Here is a 19379-nt window from a genome sequence, read left to right on the forward strand (position 1 = left end):
CGACGACAAACGACGACGACGAGACGCTGACAGCGCGAGCCCCAAAGCGGCTTCGTCCCTAAAAATGCTTTAAACATAGAATGCATTCATCAATACCTAACCTATTTAAATTTTTGTGCGTGCGTGCACGTGTGGACAGTCTTAGTGCTCGGTATCAACACCTGGGACGACGGCTTCCAAACCTGAAAGGGTAACTATGGCAGCACGACATCTTTATCGATATGAACAAAATTTCATGGTTGTTAGCGGTTAATACACACATTTCATGCGATTACTAAGTTGAGAGAGTTAAAAATAAATCATCCTTGTTTGCATTATTTTTCTCAACTGAAACAAGGAACGTCAAAAATGTAGAATGCTGTTAGATGAATCCGGAGGTTCGTCTGGCGTGTCTAGTACACAAGTGACTAGCTAAGGCCAATCGATTAATCAGCAGTTTGAGAGTTTATGTGGGGTCAAAACAAAGCGGCTCTAGGTCACCCGGGTGTGCGAAAGAAATAGAACTGTCCCACATCAACACAAGGTCATTGCCGTGTACGGGATTGGCCAAGTATAGAGCTCGTGTTGTGTCCTCCTCTCGTCACGTTAAGTTTGCGCTGTTCAGTCATAATGGATGTATGCTAACTAGCGTAGTTTTCGACCCCGTTGTATAGTTAAAACCTCCACGCAGACACTGAATTAAAAAAAAAACAAATAAAATAAATGCATTTCGGTTAAAAACCTGATTCGGAAATAAGCCAGATAACTACACAAAAACAAAAACAAAAAAAACATCGGAGCACTTAAGACTGCTTACGTGCTTTGGAGCCGAAAGCCTGGCGATGCGTATCAACTATACTTGTATCTTTCTTCACTATCGTTTCTTTGTGTTTTGGCACGAATTGCTCCAAGAAACTTGTTTAGAGTTACACAGTATTTTGGTCTCTTTCGTCGCCTTCGTTTCTTTGACTTCTGGCGTAAACACTCCAACAAGTATGCCGATACGTGTCAGTGTCACACGCCACGGCTTCCCCAGAATCAGATTTCTACGTGGTTGTGGTGCACATCCCTGTTTTACTCACATGCCATCACGTTCTCTTTCCCCAACACGCGCACTCGTCTAGCGTTTGTATCACCGCACCTCCAGCAGGATCTGCGCAGCTGTTGTCCCAGTGACAACGCTTCCATTATTACCGCTACTAACTGCGCCACACAGCTAGGCGCTGCCCGCAGTGGTAACATTCATTTGTGCGTGTAGTATTTCGCCTCTCCTGGGTCCAGTTCGTTCACCTTAGCTGCGGTGATTTTTATTTGTTTTCTTAAAGGGACCATGCAACACTTTCGATAAGAGCTTTCACTTTTTCCTTCCCGTGTGGAAGCACTGCGAAAGCACGGAATGGCACTGCGTGATTTGCTCGTCGCACCAGATACGCCTTCCATTTCTGCTTTACTTTTTGTGGCTTTTTTTTAAAGCAGCTATCTAAAATCGTTCATTGCTGCAACTGAAGGAAAACTGGCCAACGGCCGCTACACGGCCTTATATAGTGACGTAATTCGAGCCGTGAAAGACCGGGAAAGACAGAAAAATCTTTTGAGCGAGTTTCCACGTTATCTGGTGGGCATTGAGCAGTAATTTTTGGCTGAGGTACTTTGCGACACCCTAATCTAAGTGCTGGGTGTGTTGGTTGACTATGTTCTGCAAGCATTTAAGATTTAAAAAAAATGATGAAAAAAGTGTTGCAGGGACCCTTTAAAAACCAATTCATTCAATAGTTTTATTTATAATATCAGCGTTATCATCAGTTATAGACTTGCGCTTTGCTTCAAATGGGCTCACAGTTTCCTGTGCGCTGAATCATGCGGACATTTATGAATAGGGCCACCAGTACTAGCAATGAGAAGACTTGTTTGCCTATATATAACTGATTTCAGTATACAATGTTGTAGACGAAGTGTTATTTGCAATGGCCTTCGTCCGCTGTAACTGTGAGCCCTCAGTGTTGCCTGGAGTCACCAATTTTTTTTCACCAAGCATTCCCCCAAGTGAAAACGCAAATGTTCGACCACCGTTCGTACGGACGGTCATTATCTTGCCTTTAGCGAGGAAAACAAAAATGGCGCTAATCATACAGCTCAGTGAACATCATCATTGTCGTCACGCCTCTCCACACCGCTCGCAGTGCCGACTTCGACGCAGGTCTCTTCCACGTGACTGAGAACCATAATCAAGCTCTCACCGCCATCACGGAAGCCAGGAACGTCCGTCTCCTTCTTTATCCCCTCCAGTCCTGGTTAAGGTATATCCTCCGCACCGAGTAATTCGCGCAGCAGCCATACGGGGCTAAAGCAGCCTTGCGGAACCGTCGGAGATCAATAATAACGAACGCTTCGACGAGCAAGAAGGGCGAAGTGGATGCCGCTGGGAATCCACCCGGATGTTCGTGTGGTCAAAAAGCCGTAAACGAAGCCCAAAACAATGAACGCGCTTGGGATACGGCCCTAAAAGACGAAGAAATGCGCCGCTACACAGACGGTCGGCAGATGGAAAGAAAGCCGCGTTTCAGAAGGTCCGGCTCAGGGCCCCCTTGTAATTACTGGTCTGAGGGGTGCGAAAGCTAAGGATGAGCCAGATGATAATACGGAGCAGTGAGAAGAAGCCAGCTTTTTTTCCTATGGTTTGGCTGCTCATTTTCTGCCTCGGAGGTTGGTCGTACGAGCAGGAGAGGAAATTACGGATGACGCTTGAGCTCTCGAGTTTGGAGATCACGGGGAGATGTTGGCCGTAAATCAAGATCCACACTTCTTGTGATGATATCGCGGTGCGTTTGGCACACATTTGCTCAGAGTGCGCAGCAGAACAGTGCTTTGAGGGGTATATTAAGTCAGACGGCGTTCCGCAAAAGGGGCTGTAGTTGGGGTTTCATACTTCAATTTTATTTATTTCGGTCATCGTGTGGTAAATGGCTTCCGCAGCTGGAGAAATGGGTTACATTCGCAACACCATCGGAAAATACATGCAGCATGTGGGTGGGCTAACACGTAAAATCTGGGCTACTGGTGTCGTGTACAGTGACCGAGACCGGGGGTTATATTAATGTAGGCCTGGAAAGGCATTATGCTTTGTTGAAATGGCAGGCAAGCCCATCCCCCCCCCCCCCCCCATTTTTTTTTCTCACTCCCTTGATTGTGACCAGGGGCTAAACTTAGCGCACACAGTTTTCTTACTCAGACAGCGTTTATACGTGAGCTAGTGACAACTTTCAGATTTGTGACCCCATGTGCGAGTGCATAGCATGTGGAAATTCCCCAAGAAGAGTTTGTGTATACACCCTCGATATTTCTTATTGTTTTACCTAGGAAGTATTAAGTTCCCTATTGACCTGCTAATAATTTTATCTGTCTATTCTTTCCTCTTTCGCACGCGCACTCCTACCTTTCTCGTTTTTCGGCAAAGTATATACCCTCTGCCTTCGTAATCGATTGATTGATAGGCTTTGACAGGCAAGGAGCCACGGTGGAAACGGGGTGGTATAAAGGGGTGAGCATATTTATGTCGAGTGCTTTTCCAGTGTTTTCTTCTCATTTTAATGGTCTTCACTGTTATCTGCTGTTTTCTATCGTAATTGCTCACACCAAGTCCTCCTTGCGATCAGAGATTGATTTGTAGAAACGCCATGTAGGAAGAAGGTGGGGACATATTTAGGATGACAAGGATAACAATAATGACCGTGATACTTAGGCTCGAATGTTCTGGAATGTCAAACACACTGTAGTGACATTATTTATTTATTTATTTATTTATTTATTTATTTATTTATTTATTTATTTATTTATTTATTTATTTATTTATTTATACAGAAGAAACCTTACGTGACGTAACACCCTAAGATGTGTGCTAGGCTCTCAAGACATTTAGGTGAAAATACGAGGTGAAAGAGCTGCCATTTAGCCTTCTTAACTAGTATAGAAAGGTAAACATCAATAAGTAACTAAATAATAAATAAAATGTACGCCAACCAAGATGCACATGCCCACGTAGGAATAAGTAACGAAGACAATTACGCATATATTTGTAAGACCATTTCCTAAAGCCCGATATTGTTAAATTAGGTGTTCTCGATAACTTCATACATACGCGCTGCTGTGGCTCAGGGGCTATATGGCATTTTATGCTGCTAAGCGCAAGAACGCGGGTTCTATTCCCGGCCCCGCTGGCCGCTTTTCTTATGGACGCAAAAGCGAAAACGCCAATGTGTGCGAGATTTCGGCGCACGTTAAAGATCCCCAGGTGGTCAAAATTAACCCGGAACCCTCCACTACGGCGCGCCACATCGCCTGCGTTGCGTCGGCGCGTTAAACGCTGCAATCAGATCAGCAGGATACATACCAATCTCGCCTCTACACCAATCAGATACACACCGATCAGATCAGCGAGGATACATACCAATCTCTCCTCTCTGAAGTAGTTCCATAATTATGGTTTGAAAAGCTGCCGTTGATTTGACAGCCGGAAGCCAACTATTTTAACAATGGCATCCGTCTTTAACGACAATGTAGTTCTGTTGAAACGCGTCAGGGTCAGCGGGTAATGCACGTATAACTAGATGGGTTATACGTGCATCGTCGAAGCGAAGCATGTCGAAGCGAAGCATGTAAATATGCCAATGTGCATGAGATCATGACGTCCCAGTAACTATCCTCAGGCGTGAAATGGCGATGAAAAAGCAAGGCGAAAGTTACATAAAAATGCTAGTATTCCAGACGCAAAAAGGGGAATTACAGCAATGCCTTCCCATTCTCACCAAACTACATGTGCGTCAATGCCATCTCTCTCTTTTTTTGGCATTAGGAACAATAAATGAACTTAAAATTAGCGAAGCCGTAGAGAAAACGAGATATTTTGTTAAAGGGAGAACTTTGTAAAATCGAGAAAGCATTAGGAATATGGAAAATTCTGGGGGAATGCGAATTTGTTTGTATTTCAGGAAATTGGTGAAGCCGGGGTTTCAAAAATTGAGATTGAATGGTATGCCATGGATTGCGGTTCCTCTATCAACCACTGCACTACACGGGAGAACTGCATAGACCACACGCTAAGTCTGTCCATTTGAGGATGGCTAAAGCATTCGGAGCTGCTTTGGTGTTTTGAATACTTACGAGCTCGATGAGGCAGTGGAATAATTTTTCCTCAAATGTTTTTCGCTGTTTATAGTGTGCGCGGCATTCATTTCAAAGCAAGCAAACTGTGTTAACATGGGGTTATGCCAGCTCCTGTAAATGATATGTAGACATTTTAGACATTTTTAGACATTTAGCTATCCTGCTGTTGAAAAGTTTGAAGCAAACATGACTTGTCATGCGGGGGAGAAGACGGTGCCTTGTACCGAAATCCCCTGGATTCAAGGGTTTGATATTCGAATTGATATTTTGCAAAGAAAACTTTGGATTGATTGCCGAGCTCACAAATGCCACCCAGCGCCTTTGCGCCCTCTAATGTTATTTTTCTTAGTTAACTTCCCTTGCTTGGCCGCCACTTGGGACTGTTTCTCCTTTCCCTTTGAAACATTGTACTCCGAAGCACATTCACGAAAAAGGATATACCTGATTTGGCTTCGTCTCGCAGGTACCCAGATAAACACGATAATGTAGCGCCCTCAGAATCTACTCTTATTTACGCTTCACCGTAGAGTGTTTTGAACCAGGTTTGAGCATCTATTGTTCTGTTGGGGGACGCGGCAGACAAATATGCACAAACTCTCTCAAAAAGTAGCACTACCCGTTTTTTCTGTATAGCTCAGTTTAGGACATGCCTCTTACTCGACAAAATAAATCAGTGGTAGCGAAGTTCCATTTTCGAGTGTGCAGAGGAGACATCGAAGTACTGAAGAAGGGCTCACAGACAGGACACTACAAGTTCATTCTCTTTTCCGGCTTATGGTTTCCATCAAGAAACGCTGCGCACTTTATTCCATATGAATACCTTTATAACTGACAGTGCGAGCGTCGACTGAAAACATGGATATAAAATTATTATCTCTGGCTTTCTTATCTCAGTATCCTATCAGAAGTCCGGTCATTTACTGCATACATTTAGGCAGCAGCAAATCTGGGCGTGGGACCATAAAACAAACTTTGAAGTCAGCCTAGCATGATACTGGTGTCTGTGCAACCATGCCCGTGGCTGGGAGACCCCCCCGTCTCTTCCCGCCCCCAAAAAAACCTGCCATTCACAGTTTTTACAAAAATGGAGTTCATCTCTATATCAACAAGATTCTCCACGTAAGGATAGAGATGCTGAGGGCTGGACAAAATGAGTGCGTTAAATTTGTTGACATAAATACATGATAATGCGGCGTTTGTGCTGAAATCACGGAGCGACACAAGCGATTCAGAGTAAAGGGTGTCTTCTGTACCATTTCCCCGTTACTCATTAAACAATTAGCGGTTGTTGAAGGTGGTGGAAGAAAGCCCACTGAGGACCCGTAGCAGTTCTGGGGGCATGGAATAGAGAAAAAACGCAGATACTGAAAAAAGAAGTCAAACGGCTCGTGAATCTGTGAAGCGAGTTTGCCCGTGTGCGTGGTTATCGTTCGACGCCAGAGGCCGTAGATGTGAGGCGAAGATCATCCCGAGCAGACGGGCGGCGAAAAAAAACTTCGGCTGACGCGCTAACAGACCGCTGGCGCCATCTCACAACGCTTTCAGAAGGCGATGGTCCCTGCTCTGGAGCCTTTTGTCAGAGAGATGGCGCAGCCAGGTCTTCACCTCTAGGGTGCCTCGATGCGCGCCCGCTCCGCTGAGGGTGAGGACAACCGCGTCGTCTGCTAGCGCGACCGCCATTTTCTTGCATCCGCTAGGCGCGGGGCGCGCGTTTGCTGCGTGACGCGCCTTGATAGTGCTGGTCTCGCTAACAGTGTGGGTTTGATTTGGCTTTACTTTTGATATACATTCTTTTTCTAGGGTAGATGAACAGATGAGTAAGGTTTTGGTGAAGGATTCTCTATTTTGAGGTGATTAGCGAAGGTATGGTGAATGCCTTTCTTTTTTTACGATAGGTGACACGGCGGGAAACTTCTCGCCGTCGTGTCATACCGGCGCCGTGAACTTTCTGTCGTTGCGTTTACATATAAACATAGCAGAAAGTAGGCGGAGTACACGAAGGAAGGAAACTGCTGCATATTCAAGTGCGAATGTCCGGCACGCTTACAGCCACTGAAACTATTATTCGGTACTTACATATATAGGATTGCCTGGCGGCAAAGTGTTTCATGCATGCCCTGTGCGTGATTGATTGATTGGTGAGGTTTAAAGCGCCTACGCTACATAGGCGATGAGGCACCGTAGCGGAGGGCTACGGATTAATTTTGACCACCTAGGAATCTTTAACATGCGCCGAAATCTCGAACAAACGGGCGATTGGTATTTTCGTCTCCATCGGAAAAGCGGCCGCCACGGCCGAGTATCGAACCAGCGTCCTTGGGCTGCAATCTAAACACGGCTCCGCGGATTACACGGCTTACACGGATGTAGGAATAATCATTTAATACCTTGAAGCAAAAAATACACTATGTACAAAGTGATGAACGACATCCTCCACTGCTGATACATAATACATTATGTACAAAATGATACAAACACACTTCACTGCAGTTATAATACAGGTAATGATGATTACACTCGAATGTTTTCGAACTTGCTTTTTGAGGTTTTGAATTGTGTTCTTAGCATGTGTTTGATGTTCTTGAAGTACGGTGTATCTTCTTTCCAGGTCTGCCAACTGCTTTTTCAACTCAGCCCAATCCCTTTGTGTCTCACTAGCTGTGAGAGTTTCATTTGCCGAGTTTGGAATTCTGACATTCAAAGCTTCGACACCTGGGCAGTTTAGTTGGAGGTTTTTCGATGACGTCTATTGTGATACCGTCTCTTGTGATACCGATGACGTCTCTTGTGAGTTGATTCGGGCAGGATTTCTGCTGTCTGATGGTGCGTGAAGTTCTTCAGCGGGGTTGTCCACCTCTTCATTATTGGATGTGGGCTCAGGCTGCGTTCTGTCTCCGGGTGGCTTTCGCTGCTTTGGACCGATTTCTTAAGTAATGTACGCACTTACACGAAAACACGCAGTGAATGAAATGGTAAATGCCGACCTCTGATTGGGAAAGGCGTTGGCACAGCATTTGGCTTCAGCTCCTTCCATCCATATGCACGGTTTTGTTCAAAACAGGGTCCTTCAAAGTGAGCCTGCACGATAAATTGTCAATATAGGTGCCTTTTTCTCCCGAGAAATAAGAATAAATGACGTGAAATCAAGCAAATCGAACAAACCGGCATCCACGCGTATCGGCTCACATCCGCGCATGATTCACAAAATAGAGGTGTAATTGACATATTTCTTTTCACCTCCATGCGCTACTTTTATGGCATGATAAGCGACAATAAATGTCTTAAATATTATAATTTTTGCGCACAACAAGATTTATAATAGACCTTAAGTTGAGACAACACGGAGAAACACGAGCATAACGCGTCGCATGCAGTTTTACGCTTTGGGATATATCATTCACACTGCCAAAAAATGGGCTTTTGGTGAAGTAAGCGTGATGCGCCGGGGTGACGCTTAGGGACTGAGAAAGTTCGCACACCTTTTTACAACGAGCGCCTTATTTCGTGATACAAAGTGAAATGACTGAAGATGCAAAGCGCCACACGTTTTATATCGGCCCCCCGCTTTAAGAGGCCACGTCCGTTTGCATCAATCAAAATATAAAAAGCCCGCAAAAGCATGATGAAACCTCCAACATAAACACGCAAAACCGTGCGTCTGGTATCAAGAAGCAGCTACACAGACAAGCTTACAATAACCCCAAATGGATTTGGCACTGCTGAGAAGCCGGGTACTTGCACTGCATATGCAGGAGTGCTTCGTCGGCTGCCACTTGTCCCGCTTGATCTTCACCGTCCACAGAAGCCGCCTTTTTGGGTCTCTAGGAAACGAAACATGCTCCAGAGATTTTTAGCGCTGCTAGAACACAAGGGAACGCAGCACCCAGGCATTCTGCAAAGAGATTTTGTGAAGAGCGCCGCTTTTTGTGCGCCTAGCGTGGGAGTCGGCGGGGGCGAGATGCAAGAAAATGGCGGCGGCGCCTCCCGAGAACCGGTCTTGGCGGCGGCGACCCCTTCAAAGAGTGGCACCACCCTCCGCGGAGCGGGCGCGCATCGAGGCACCCTATTCACCTCTGGAGTTGTATGAGCTCTCTTTTTTGCTGCCTTTCCTAATTCACCCTCCTTTTACTCCCTAATAAACGTTCTGCTATGCATCCATCCACCTAGAGTTGTTCGATCCATCGTTAAAGATCTACGATCTCTTTTTTTGCCCGTGCTTCCGCCCTGCCCTTTTCAAAAAACCATTACCTTTTAATGCGTGAGAATTCTTAGACTTACACCTCCTGTAACTCTTAACACGATGCGATCCATAGGTACAAAGGGTGTCATATGACCTATTTAATAAAAACCCCAGCCCAAGTTGTTCACACTTTGATGTACGACCTGTCACTGAAAGTCTCCTTTTGTTCACTGTGCCACAATATCATCAATTGTGATTTTGTTTTCATACTCAGATCCTCATATTTGAGGTTGTTGATACGTTGTTCGTAACTAAGTTAATTCTTGGTAGCAACAGCCTTAAGTTTGGCAGAAAAATAAATAATGTTAATGATACTTTCATCCTGCTTTCTTGTGTGCCTGAGTGGTCACTTTATGCTATGTACTGCACACCAGTAATCGTGTGGGCAGTTTCAAACAATATGATACAGGGTGATGTTTTATTTTCAAGGCATGATTATTCTCACACATGAAGCATAAAGCCGCGAATTCAACTGCAGTACTTTCAAGATGTGAAAAAGTAACAGCACATGTATTTTATGAAGGACGATAACCGAAATTGTGTCACGGCACTGAATACTTTTGCTTTGACTTATTTTAGCAGAGATTGATGTCAAAATAAATCAGAGCAAAACAATTTAACCTTACTTGTTAAGTGAGCAAAACAATTTAACAAGAAACGTGAAACAGTACATTATTATAATTTTGGTAAAAAAACGATGTATGCACAACACAAATAGTCTATAAAAAAGCTGCCAGTGAAAAACAGAAGGTTCACAGATTTTCTGGAGGAAAAGGCAACCTTAAAAAACAGAAAAATAAAAAAGCAGGAAACTAAAAACCGAAAACAGGGAATTGACATAAATTTTCTGTAGTGAGAAACAGAAAATGCTTGTAAAATAACAACCATGAAAAACCGAAAACAGCGAATTGACATAAATTCTCTGTAGTGAGAAACAGAAAATGCTTGTAAAATAACAGAAACATGAAAAACAGAAAACATAACTTTACAGAAAATTTCTGTTTTTTCGAGCAAAAATTTTTTACACTGTAGAACTCTAGGAAAATCCACGTATGATATAAAACTACTAGCTTTTAAAACCTATATTATACCTCTACTGCAATACGCCTCGCCCATGTAAGATCCGCACACTGTAGCCAACACTTCGAAGGTGGAAAGCGAGCAAAGAAAGGCTGCAAGATTTATTTTTAATTCTTGCAGTAGACACACGCCGTCCGCAGCTCTCATGCAAACCGCAAATTTAGAAAACGGCGCATTTAGGCGCTACAGTGCAAGATTAAAAACATTTTATTTGCTGTACCACCACAAATTTTGAATTGACACCAGTGCGAGAGCATACTGTCTATTCGTTGGCAGACCCGATCGCACAACCCAAAAAAGTCAACGATTACACATGTAGAACTGACTTTTACCAAAATTCATTTTTTTCCTGGACCCTAAGTGAATGAAATCTGTTGCCTGCAAGCGTGGTACATTGTCAAAATGTTTTATCATTTCTGCATGAGCTCCCAAAACCACCAAAGTGTACTTGATTTGTGCTTGAATTATGTGAGTGCGTTTTTTTCTTGACCTGTTTCTTTTTGCTGTTATATTTATATCACCGACTCCTGCTTAAAGCCTGGAACCCAAGCTAGTAGTGCCCTTTAAATAAATAAATAAATAAATAAATAAATAAATAAATAAATAAATAAATAAATAAATAAATAAATAACAGCAATATTCGACTCGTTCTGGATTCGAATGCGGGTGACACGTGTAACTCCATCTGCGATGTTTTCCACTGCAACGGTACTAAAAGAGCCCCAAAGTTAGAGTCAAAACTGGAATATTACGCACCGAAGCAACACCTGGTCCACAATGTGAGGTATACTATGCATTAATTTTTTTTTACTGTTGCTGCCGGGACCTCAGTGACGACCCGCGTAGTGGCAACGCGACTGGTAAGTTACTTGCTGGTGAGTTTATTCCTTTCGGACGACGAGGAGCCAGATGCCAACTTCAAGCTATTTAATTCATAACGATATGAAGGACACAGCTAAGTTAAACTAAATAGGGCGCGAGAACGATTTCAACATGTCTACTGTTACGAATCAACCGTTTGCGCGCGTGTTGACACGGTGCGCCGGCTTTGACAGCGCACATTGCGACAGCGCGCCGACGCACTTTCCCACATATCTTGGTGCTGGGAGGGGAGGAACACTTGCTTCGATCATGGGACATCGAAAATAGGGCGCAGCCACAAACCCTCTCGAGCGGCCGTTTACGGTGACGACAGCTGAATCATCACCTCCAGCTCTGCAAGTGTGTTTTAGTTGGTGTGTGTTTTGACTCTAGCGTCTGTTGGACACTCCTTTCCGCCCTTCTCGCCGGCACAGCATACACAGGCTTCTACGAACGCATCACGAGACCTTAGGGTCTTTGCGTGTAAAGTGCGCTTGGGGCTGGAAAGCTCTGGTTCGTTGTTACTTCCGGTTATAAATTCTTGCCCTCAGCGAGCCGAGTTAGTTCGCTCCGCAGGCTCGACTGAGAGCGTTGCTCGGCCCGATCAACTGCTATGCTGTTGGCACGCCAGAGCGTTGCCCCTGTTTCATTGCTGCTGTCTACTCACCATGCATTAAACAAGTAGGCCCTTCGTCGTTCGAAACGGAGGCAGGTCTTCTAGCTGCTCGCCGCTCGGTCACCACGCTACCACTACATGATGGAGGCGACGGAGCTCGATTCAGTGACACCTTCGCCAATGCTACAGTACTACATCCGTCAGCGTAACAGTTCACCACCATTGTCAAGCACGCACTCGCTAGTTGCACGCGCCCCCTTCGCTTTTATAGGTGAAGTACCAACGTGCGTTCAAAGCCAAAAACAAGTTCGGGAGACGTCGCACCCGATTTGCTCCGTGATTCGTGCTCCAAGAGCAGGCGCAAGCACGCACAGAAGTTCCTTAGCTCGGGTCCCTGTCTCCGCGCGCATCGGAAGCTCTCAAGTAATTCGAACTTTGTCCTTTTTTTGTAACTGGACAGAATAGAATAATTTGAGAGTCCCGAGGGTGTATGTAAAGTTTCTGACGAAAATTAACCTACGGAAACTATGCGTTTCAGTGTCGCATTCGGCGCAGCACCGAGTGATGGGCAAATCATTATTGCTGTGTATGACTTTATTTACCCCAAATATCGTGGGTATATCATAATCAACATAGACAGTATATGAGCCAACCCCTAATTTTTCTTTAAAGTAGTGGGTCCCACCACGCGGCTGCCAAGTCTAAACTTGGACAGCTGTGCCGAGTATCGCATCCATTCATTGAACAGCTAGCACAAAAAGTTAAAAACAGGAGTGAACAGATGGAACAACCGCTTCGTTTGAAACTTTGCACACCTTTGCGTATTTCAACGCTCTTACTAAAGCAGTTGCTGCCAGCCAATTGGTCCAATTCCAGATTTTGCTGTTGAATTGCTACACTGGTACGAAATAAAGAAGTACCTATACCACAATCGCGGATACATATCAGCCCACAGTATGCTTGTGCATGCTTTCGTATAAGAAAACCAGAACATTTTATAATTCAATAAATAACAAAAAGTAACCTTTGAATTCCGCAGCCCTTAGTATGTTATACTTCTTTTACCAAACTGATAAGGAAGGAAGGAAGGAAGGAAGGAAGGAAGGAAGGAAGGAAGGAAGGAAGGAAGGAAGGAAGGAAGGAAGGAAGGAATACGTTTTTTCGTCCATTGGGATCAGGTGTTGGGGGTGGAGGAGGCCCACAGGGCCGCCGTGACCGCCAGGGCCCGGGAGGTGTTCAGGACTTGGCCTGACTCCCCCCGGTCACGCAACATCTGCTCCCAGTGGTGAGGGGAAGGAACGGGGGGGTGCGGGTCTGCGGGGCATTCGCAGAGGGAATGGTGGTGAGTGTCGAGTGCCCCGCAGGCTGGACAGGTAGGATCAGTAAAGAGGTGTGGATGACTGTGTATCAATTGTGTTCTGTGTGGGAAGGTGTGTGTTTGTAGGGTGCGCAGCATGTGGCCCGCCTCGGGAGAGATGTGTGGGTGCGGGGGTGGGTATCGGCGGCGGAGAAGGCGGTATACAGTGCAGGGCAATATCCCTGTATTGCAGAAGGGGGGTTGGCTTGCCTGCAGGGGCATCGCGTGTAGGCGTAGTGAAGATGGCGACCCGGTGAGCACGTACGTGCACCACTTCATTAGCGCCTACGCCTGTGTGGGCTGGTGTCCACAGCAGGGTCACGATGTCGGATGGAAGATTTTTGGAGAGAATTTTTAATGCCATGGGAGAGATGTTACCGCGAATAAAATTGCGGATGTGCAGCTGACAATCAGAGAGGACGAATGGGGGGGGGGGGGGTGGGGCGTTGGGTGAGCGCGAGGGCAATGGCTTCCTCCCCCGCCGTGGTTGTATTGCTAGTTAGGATGGTAGCCGCTGTGACGTTTGGTGATGTGTGTTGGCTAACAACAGCTACACACTGTGCAGATTTGTGAGGGTAGGGGGTGGCATCAGTGTATAGTGTGCATGGTGATGGTGGGTATAGTTTGGCGTGGGCGTTGGCTCGTGCTAATCGGCGGGCTGCATGGAAAGTTGGGTGCATGTGGCGAGGAATTGGGCGGATTCGGATGCTGTTACGGATGTGAGGTGGAATGGGGAGTGGCGGGATTGGGATGGTGGGTGGTAGTGCGTTTATAGAGTTGAGAATGTAGTGCCCTGTTGGGGAGGATGCAAGGCGCGTGAGTTGGGAGACGCGGTGGGCGTCTAGGTGCTCCCGTATGGTGTTGTGTATGCCGAGGCCGAGTAAGCGATGTGTTGGTGCGTATGGGGGAAGCAGGAGTGCATGCCTATACGTCTTCCGGAGGAGGACATCAAGTGAGTCGAGTTGGGTAGATGTAAGATTAAGGTATGGTAGGTGGTACAAGATACGGTTGAGTAGAACACTGTACGAGACGGAGGCGGTCCTGTTCCGTGATGCCGTAAAGTTTGCTGGCGATCCATCTAATGAGATGCGTGGTTTGGGTAACGTATTTCTTTACGTGCTGGAGGGTGAGTGCGGGTGATCTGTTGTGTGTTAGGGTGAGGCCTAAGACTCTAAGTTGCTGTGTGTGGGGTATTGGGTCAGAGTGTATAAAAAGTTGGATGGGGGTGTTTGGAGGGGGCTTGCTGCGAGGGGGCGTGAAAGTTAGGAGAACAGATTTTTGTGGAGAGCACTGGAGCGTTAAAGGTTCCATGTGGTCTAAAACTTGGTTGAGGCCGTGTTGGAGTGTGGTTTCAATGTGTTGGTCGGAGCCAGAGTGAACCCACAGGGCAATGTCATCTGCGTACAGTGTACTGCGTAGTGTGGGTATGGTGAGGAGAGAGCGGGCAGGTGGGATTAGGGTGCGGTTAAAGAGCTTGGGCGAGAGGACTGCTCCTTGTGGCGTTCCGCGGTCTGGCATGTGGAAAAGATCAGACTGGACATGGCTAAAGCGGATGGTAGTAGTACGTTGTGTAAGAAAGTTATAGATATAGTGATTTATCGATGTTCCGGGGAGGGATTTTTTTATTTTTATTTTCTTAGATATCGATTTATTTTTGAGATGGCGCAGGTACTGAGATCTCAGAAAGAGTACGGTTAATGACTCCCATAACAATGTCACCTTCAAGAACACTCTCCAGGCGGACTTGCAATATTTTGCTGAAAACTTCTGTCCTAAGCAACCCAATGGCGTGAGGTTTGGCGTAGTCAACTGAAGGGAGGCCAAAGGAAACTTTGTTTAGGGTAAAAAGTCGTAAAGCAGGATGTTCATCTCGGCCTGAAAAACAAAAGTTAGATTGTGAAATTCGTTTTCATTTTTTTAATGCTAGTGACTAAGTTCAGACCACTCATCAAGGATTAGTTGTATGCACCAGCGTCTGCGCGTCTGTCTCTATCTTCACAAAAAAATGACATGCTTAGGCAGTATACCCTGGAGCGGCACTCTGTATATACTGGATATGCAGATATGCAGTAAGTATACTTTGCACATATATTTCTGGAAAGTTAAGTGAAAAGTGATTCACACCCGATTGTCATTATTTAAGGTAACAACAATATTGAACGAATAAATGCTTCATTTACGGCAGCCCCAGGCTTTTCAATGCACTTACCTAAACCATTTACAGTAATGTATTAACGCTTGAGGAGAAGTGGAAAAAAATTGGCCGCATATATGCTTCTTTCTTCGCAAATGTCGACAAAAGACGATAGACTTTGCCGACATTTGCCAAATAAATGCCTCCCTTCGCTGTCCCGCTCACCTCTCATGTTGTCCCTCTTGTGTCGCACTCCTCCCAAGGTAAACACGCTAAAGGTTTGCTCAAGTCAATTTAAATTTACCGCGTTCCACTGCTCCAGTCCGGGTGCCTCGATGCCAGCGCAGCCATACGGCGGAGACTCGGGTGAATCGAGGCGCCCTACTTCAACGTTTATAGAACCGCGTTGCCCTAGTCCACGCGCGTGTCAAGCAGAACGTGGAACCTATCCAGTGGAACCTTTCGTAGCTGTTGTCGCTTGAATTCTTAAAATGCCGCCACAAGCTATTGTGGCGCGGGCAACAGCAGGCGACAGTGTGATTTTTTTAGTAGATGTAGTACTTCATTTCGCAAAACTCAAGCATCTATGAATTTTTTTATAAAGTAACACTGTAAATATCCGTTTTCTATTAATTTTCTGTCATATTTGCGTAATGTCTTGTTCTTGTTCATCAATAATGTTGACAAGTATGAACTCATAAACCGGACTTAGACGTTTAGATTTCGCTGTGAGTATATAAGACTATTGTGCACACTTCGTTTCACTTTGGCCGGGTGGCTGAATCGAGTCACAGACAGACAGACAGACAGACAGACAGACAGACAGACAAGTTGTGTTAAAAAGAGTGAAGCGAATGGAAGTGTCACCTGGGGCAAAGACTTTCTTTTTAAGTGCGAATGCACTTCTTAAGCGAGCCTGAATCGTCCGCCGCCGTTGTCCGCATAGCAACAGCTGCGGGTGCGCGCGCTCCTCGTCTTCCTCCTCGTCTCCCCTAGCAACGGGGGGAGATGGGCGCGCGCTACTCTCCTCCTCCTCTCTCCGCTCAGTGACTGCGGGTGTTGGGCGCCTCCTCTCCACTCCAAGATCACGATATCCACCGTAATCGCGCAATCAACAACCGTGCATTCGCACTTACACACTCTCCCCCTCGGGGAAGTGCGAGGGAATTTTTGAATTGCACACAAGTACACTTCAGTTGCAACTTGGATGAAAGGGGGCTGGCTCTCAGTGCCATGGGGAACCGACTGTCCAATTTGTAAACAACCCGAAACTATGGAGCATGTCTTTCTTCATTGTTGGGCTGCAGTGTTATTTTGGGATGTCCTCCAATGGTCACTCCAGAAAGATTTTCCACTTAGCCCACACGGCATACGTTTTTTTAAAGACGATAGTCGTTCTTGGGCTACTTAAATCCAGAAATTTTGGTCTGTCTGTCCATCTGTCTGTCTGTGACTCGATTCAGCCACCCGGCCAAAGTAAAGTGCATACTGCGCAATAGTCTTATATACTCATAGCCAAATGTGAGCGTCTAAGCCCGGTTTATATGTTCATACTTGTCAACTTTGTTGAACAAGAACAAGACATAGCGCAAATATAAGACAGCAAATTAGTGCACAAGGGATATTTGCAGTGTTCCTTTATCAAAAATTCATGGATGCTTGGTTTTTCGATAGCAAATGATATTCTACATCTAATGCGGAAAACCGCCGCCTCCTGGCGGCATATGAAAAATCACCCAGCAACAGCAACGAAAGGTTCCACTAGCTAGGTTCAACATTCTGCTTGGAACGCACGTGGAGCACGGCCACGCGGTTCTATAAACCTTGTAGTCGGCCGCCTCCATTCACGCGCGTCTCCGCCGTACTGCAGCGCTGGCATCGAGGAACCTGGCCTGTAGCAGTGGAACGCGGTAAATTCAAATCACCTTGCGCAAACCTTTAGTGTGTTTACCTTGAGATGAACACGACGGTACAGGAACAGCATGAGAGGTGAGCGGGAAAGCAAAGGGGGGCATTTCCTTGGCAAATGTCTACAAAGACTATCGTCTTTTGACGACATTTGCAACGAAAGGAGCAGATAGGCTGACATTTTTTTTTTTTTTTTTTGCATTGATGGAGAGGACAGTGTGCCATTTGACAATGTCATGTTGTTGGGTCTGCACAGCATTTGGCGTTCGCGCATGGCTTGGCTTCATTGTGATCTAGACGTGCGAACAACGCGACAGTATTTCCGGGAAGTGCGTCGCAGTTTGTTGAAGTTCAGAGAGCGAAGAAGTCTCCACCTGAGTGGTTGTCAAAAATTGAACCTCTAACTATGCTTAGGAAATTTTAAATGACAACACCGGCCCTGGGAGACATGGTGGCATTACTTTGGTTTTTCCTTAATCATTGTACCTGGTGCCTGGTGTTTCTGTCTGAGATTGGCAATAAAGAAAAAAATACAGACAAACAGACATACAGACAGACCAAAATTTCTGGGTTTAAGTAGTTGAAGATAGACTACCGCGTTTAAAAACGTTTACTGTAGCCTTTATCTAAAAAAAAAAAACGTTATTTGTCCTGCATATAGGCACGGCACTGCTAAGGGCTCATGTTCGGCTGACGAACACTGTAATAACTCCTGACGGCCAATAGAAAAACGCAAAACTTCTCTTATCGCGGCAAACCTTATTGAAGAAGGGTACGTGTACCTATAGGACAGACGCAGACAAGAGCGTATGCATGCGCATTATATATGCCCGCTGTGGGCCTGTGTGTGCGTCTTCGCGTATGCTTCTGCACATGTGTCTATTATAACAATGCAAGACTGTCCATAAATTGAATATGAATACTACCGATAGTACAATTTAGTTGAGCATCAATAGAATTGCTGGCACTTCTACATTAGCTAACTATAATCACCGCCTCGGCTTGCAACAGTGGTGAAGCCTGTACCGTTTCTGGTGAGCTTCAGCACGCATGCTGTGCTTGCTGCATCCCCAGATAAACAGCAGAATTACTTCGGTGCCAACTTCTGTCCCCTATCATCCCGATCTGCATGCGAGGTTGAACGTATAGGGGGATCGTAGGCTACAACTAGTCACATGGTGCAAACGTTTTGAACGGGAGAGCTAAATGACTCAGGATAAATTATAAAGACGAAGTTCTCACCTTTGGGGCTCATACTGGCCAACAGTGCGTAAAATATTTTTTTTTTCTGTTTAGCTATGGCAAAGTGCTTTACAGAAAGACACGTGTAGTGTTTTCTGATGCTTGTAAATTATGTCTTCAACAATAAAATTGTCTACTATCACTGACGTAAGCATTATTCGGGGTAACTTTCCTATTTCTGGGATACATAGTCTACTTGTAAGCTGCGAAATACTTTTCTTTTTCTTGATCGGCCTCCGTGTGTTGAAGCAGTCAAATAGTAAAACGCACTCAAACAGGTTTTTTACAGTCCACTTAAAGAACTGGCCGAGATTATACAAGCCATCATTTTGAGAAAAATATTACCGAGACTACTTACAAAACTGTAATATTCTCTCTATCTGCTCATAAGGAAAGAAGGAAGGATGTAGAAGGAAGGCAGAAAAGTTAACCTGGCTTGAGCCTAGTTTGCTTCCTGCACGTGAGAAAGGGTTCATAAATGTTGCTGAAAATCGTGCGAATATTTTTTGATTTGGTGTACATGCGAGATTGGAATTTATGCGAGATAAATTGCTGTTATTTTCAGCCTATCAAAATTAATATTGTTAACTTTAGCATATCTACTTATAGAGAAATTATTATATCAAATACTTTAGTAAGCAATCGATAGTACAACGGCAATATTCGACTGTCAGTGGAATTATACGGAAAACTTCATTGTATTTCTATACAAGGAGTCAGGCGGGCGGAGCGCGCAGTGCGAGAACGTCCTCACTATCTGTGGTTCCCCAAGGAATAGAGAATCATGGTTACCTCCGTCCAA

The sequence above is a fragment of the Haemaphysalis longicornis genome, unplaced genomic scaffold (assembly GCF_048455015.1).
Source record: "Haemaphysalis longicornis isolate Haplotype H1 unplaced genomic scaffold, Haemaphysalis longicornis Haplotype H1 scaffold_2, whole genome shotgun sequence".
NCBI classification, from domain to species: domain Eukaryota; kingdom Metazoa; phylum Arthropoda; class Arachnida; order Ixodida; family Ixodidae; genus Haemaphysalis; species Haemaphysalis longicornis.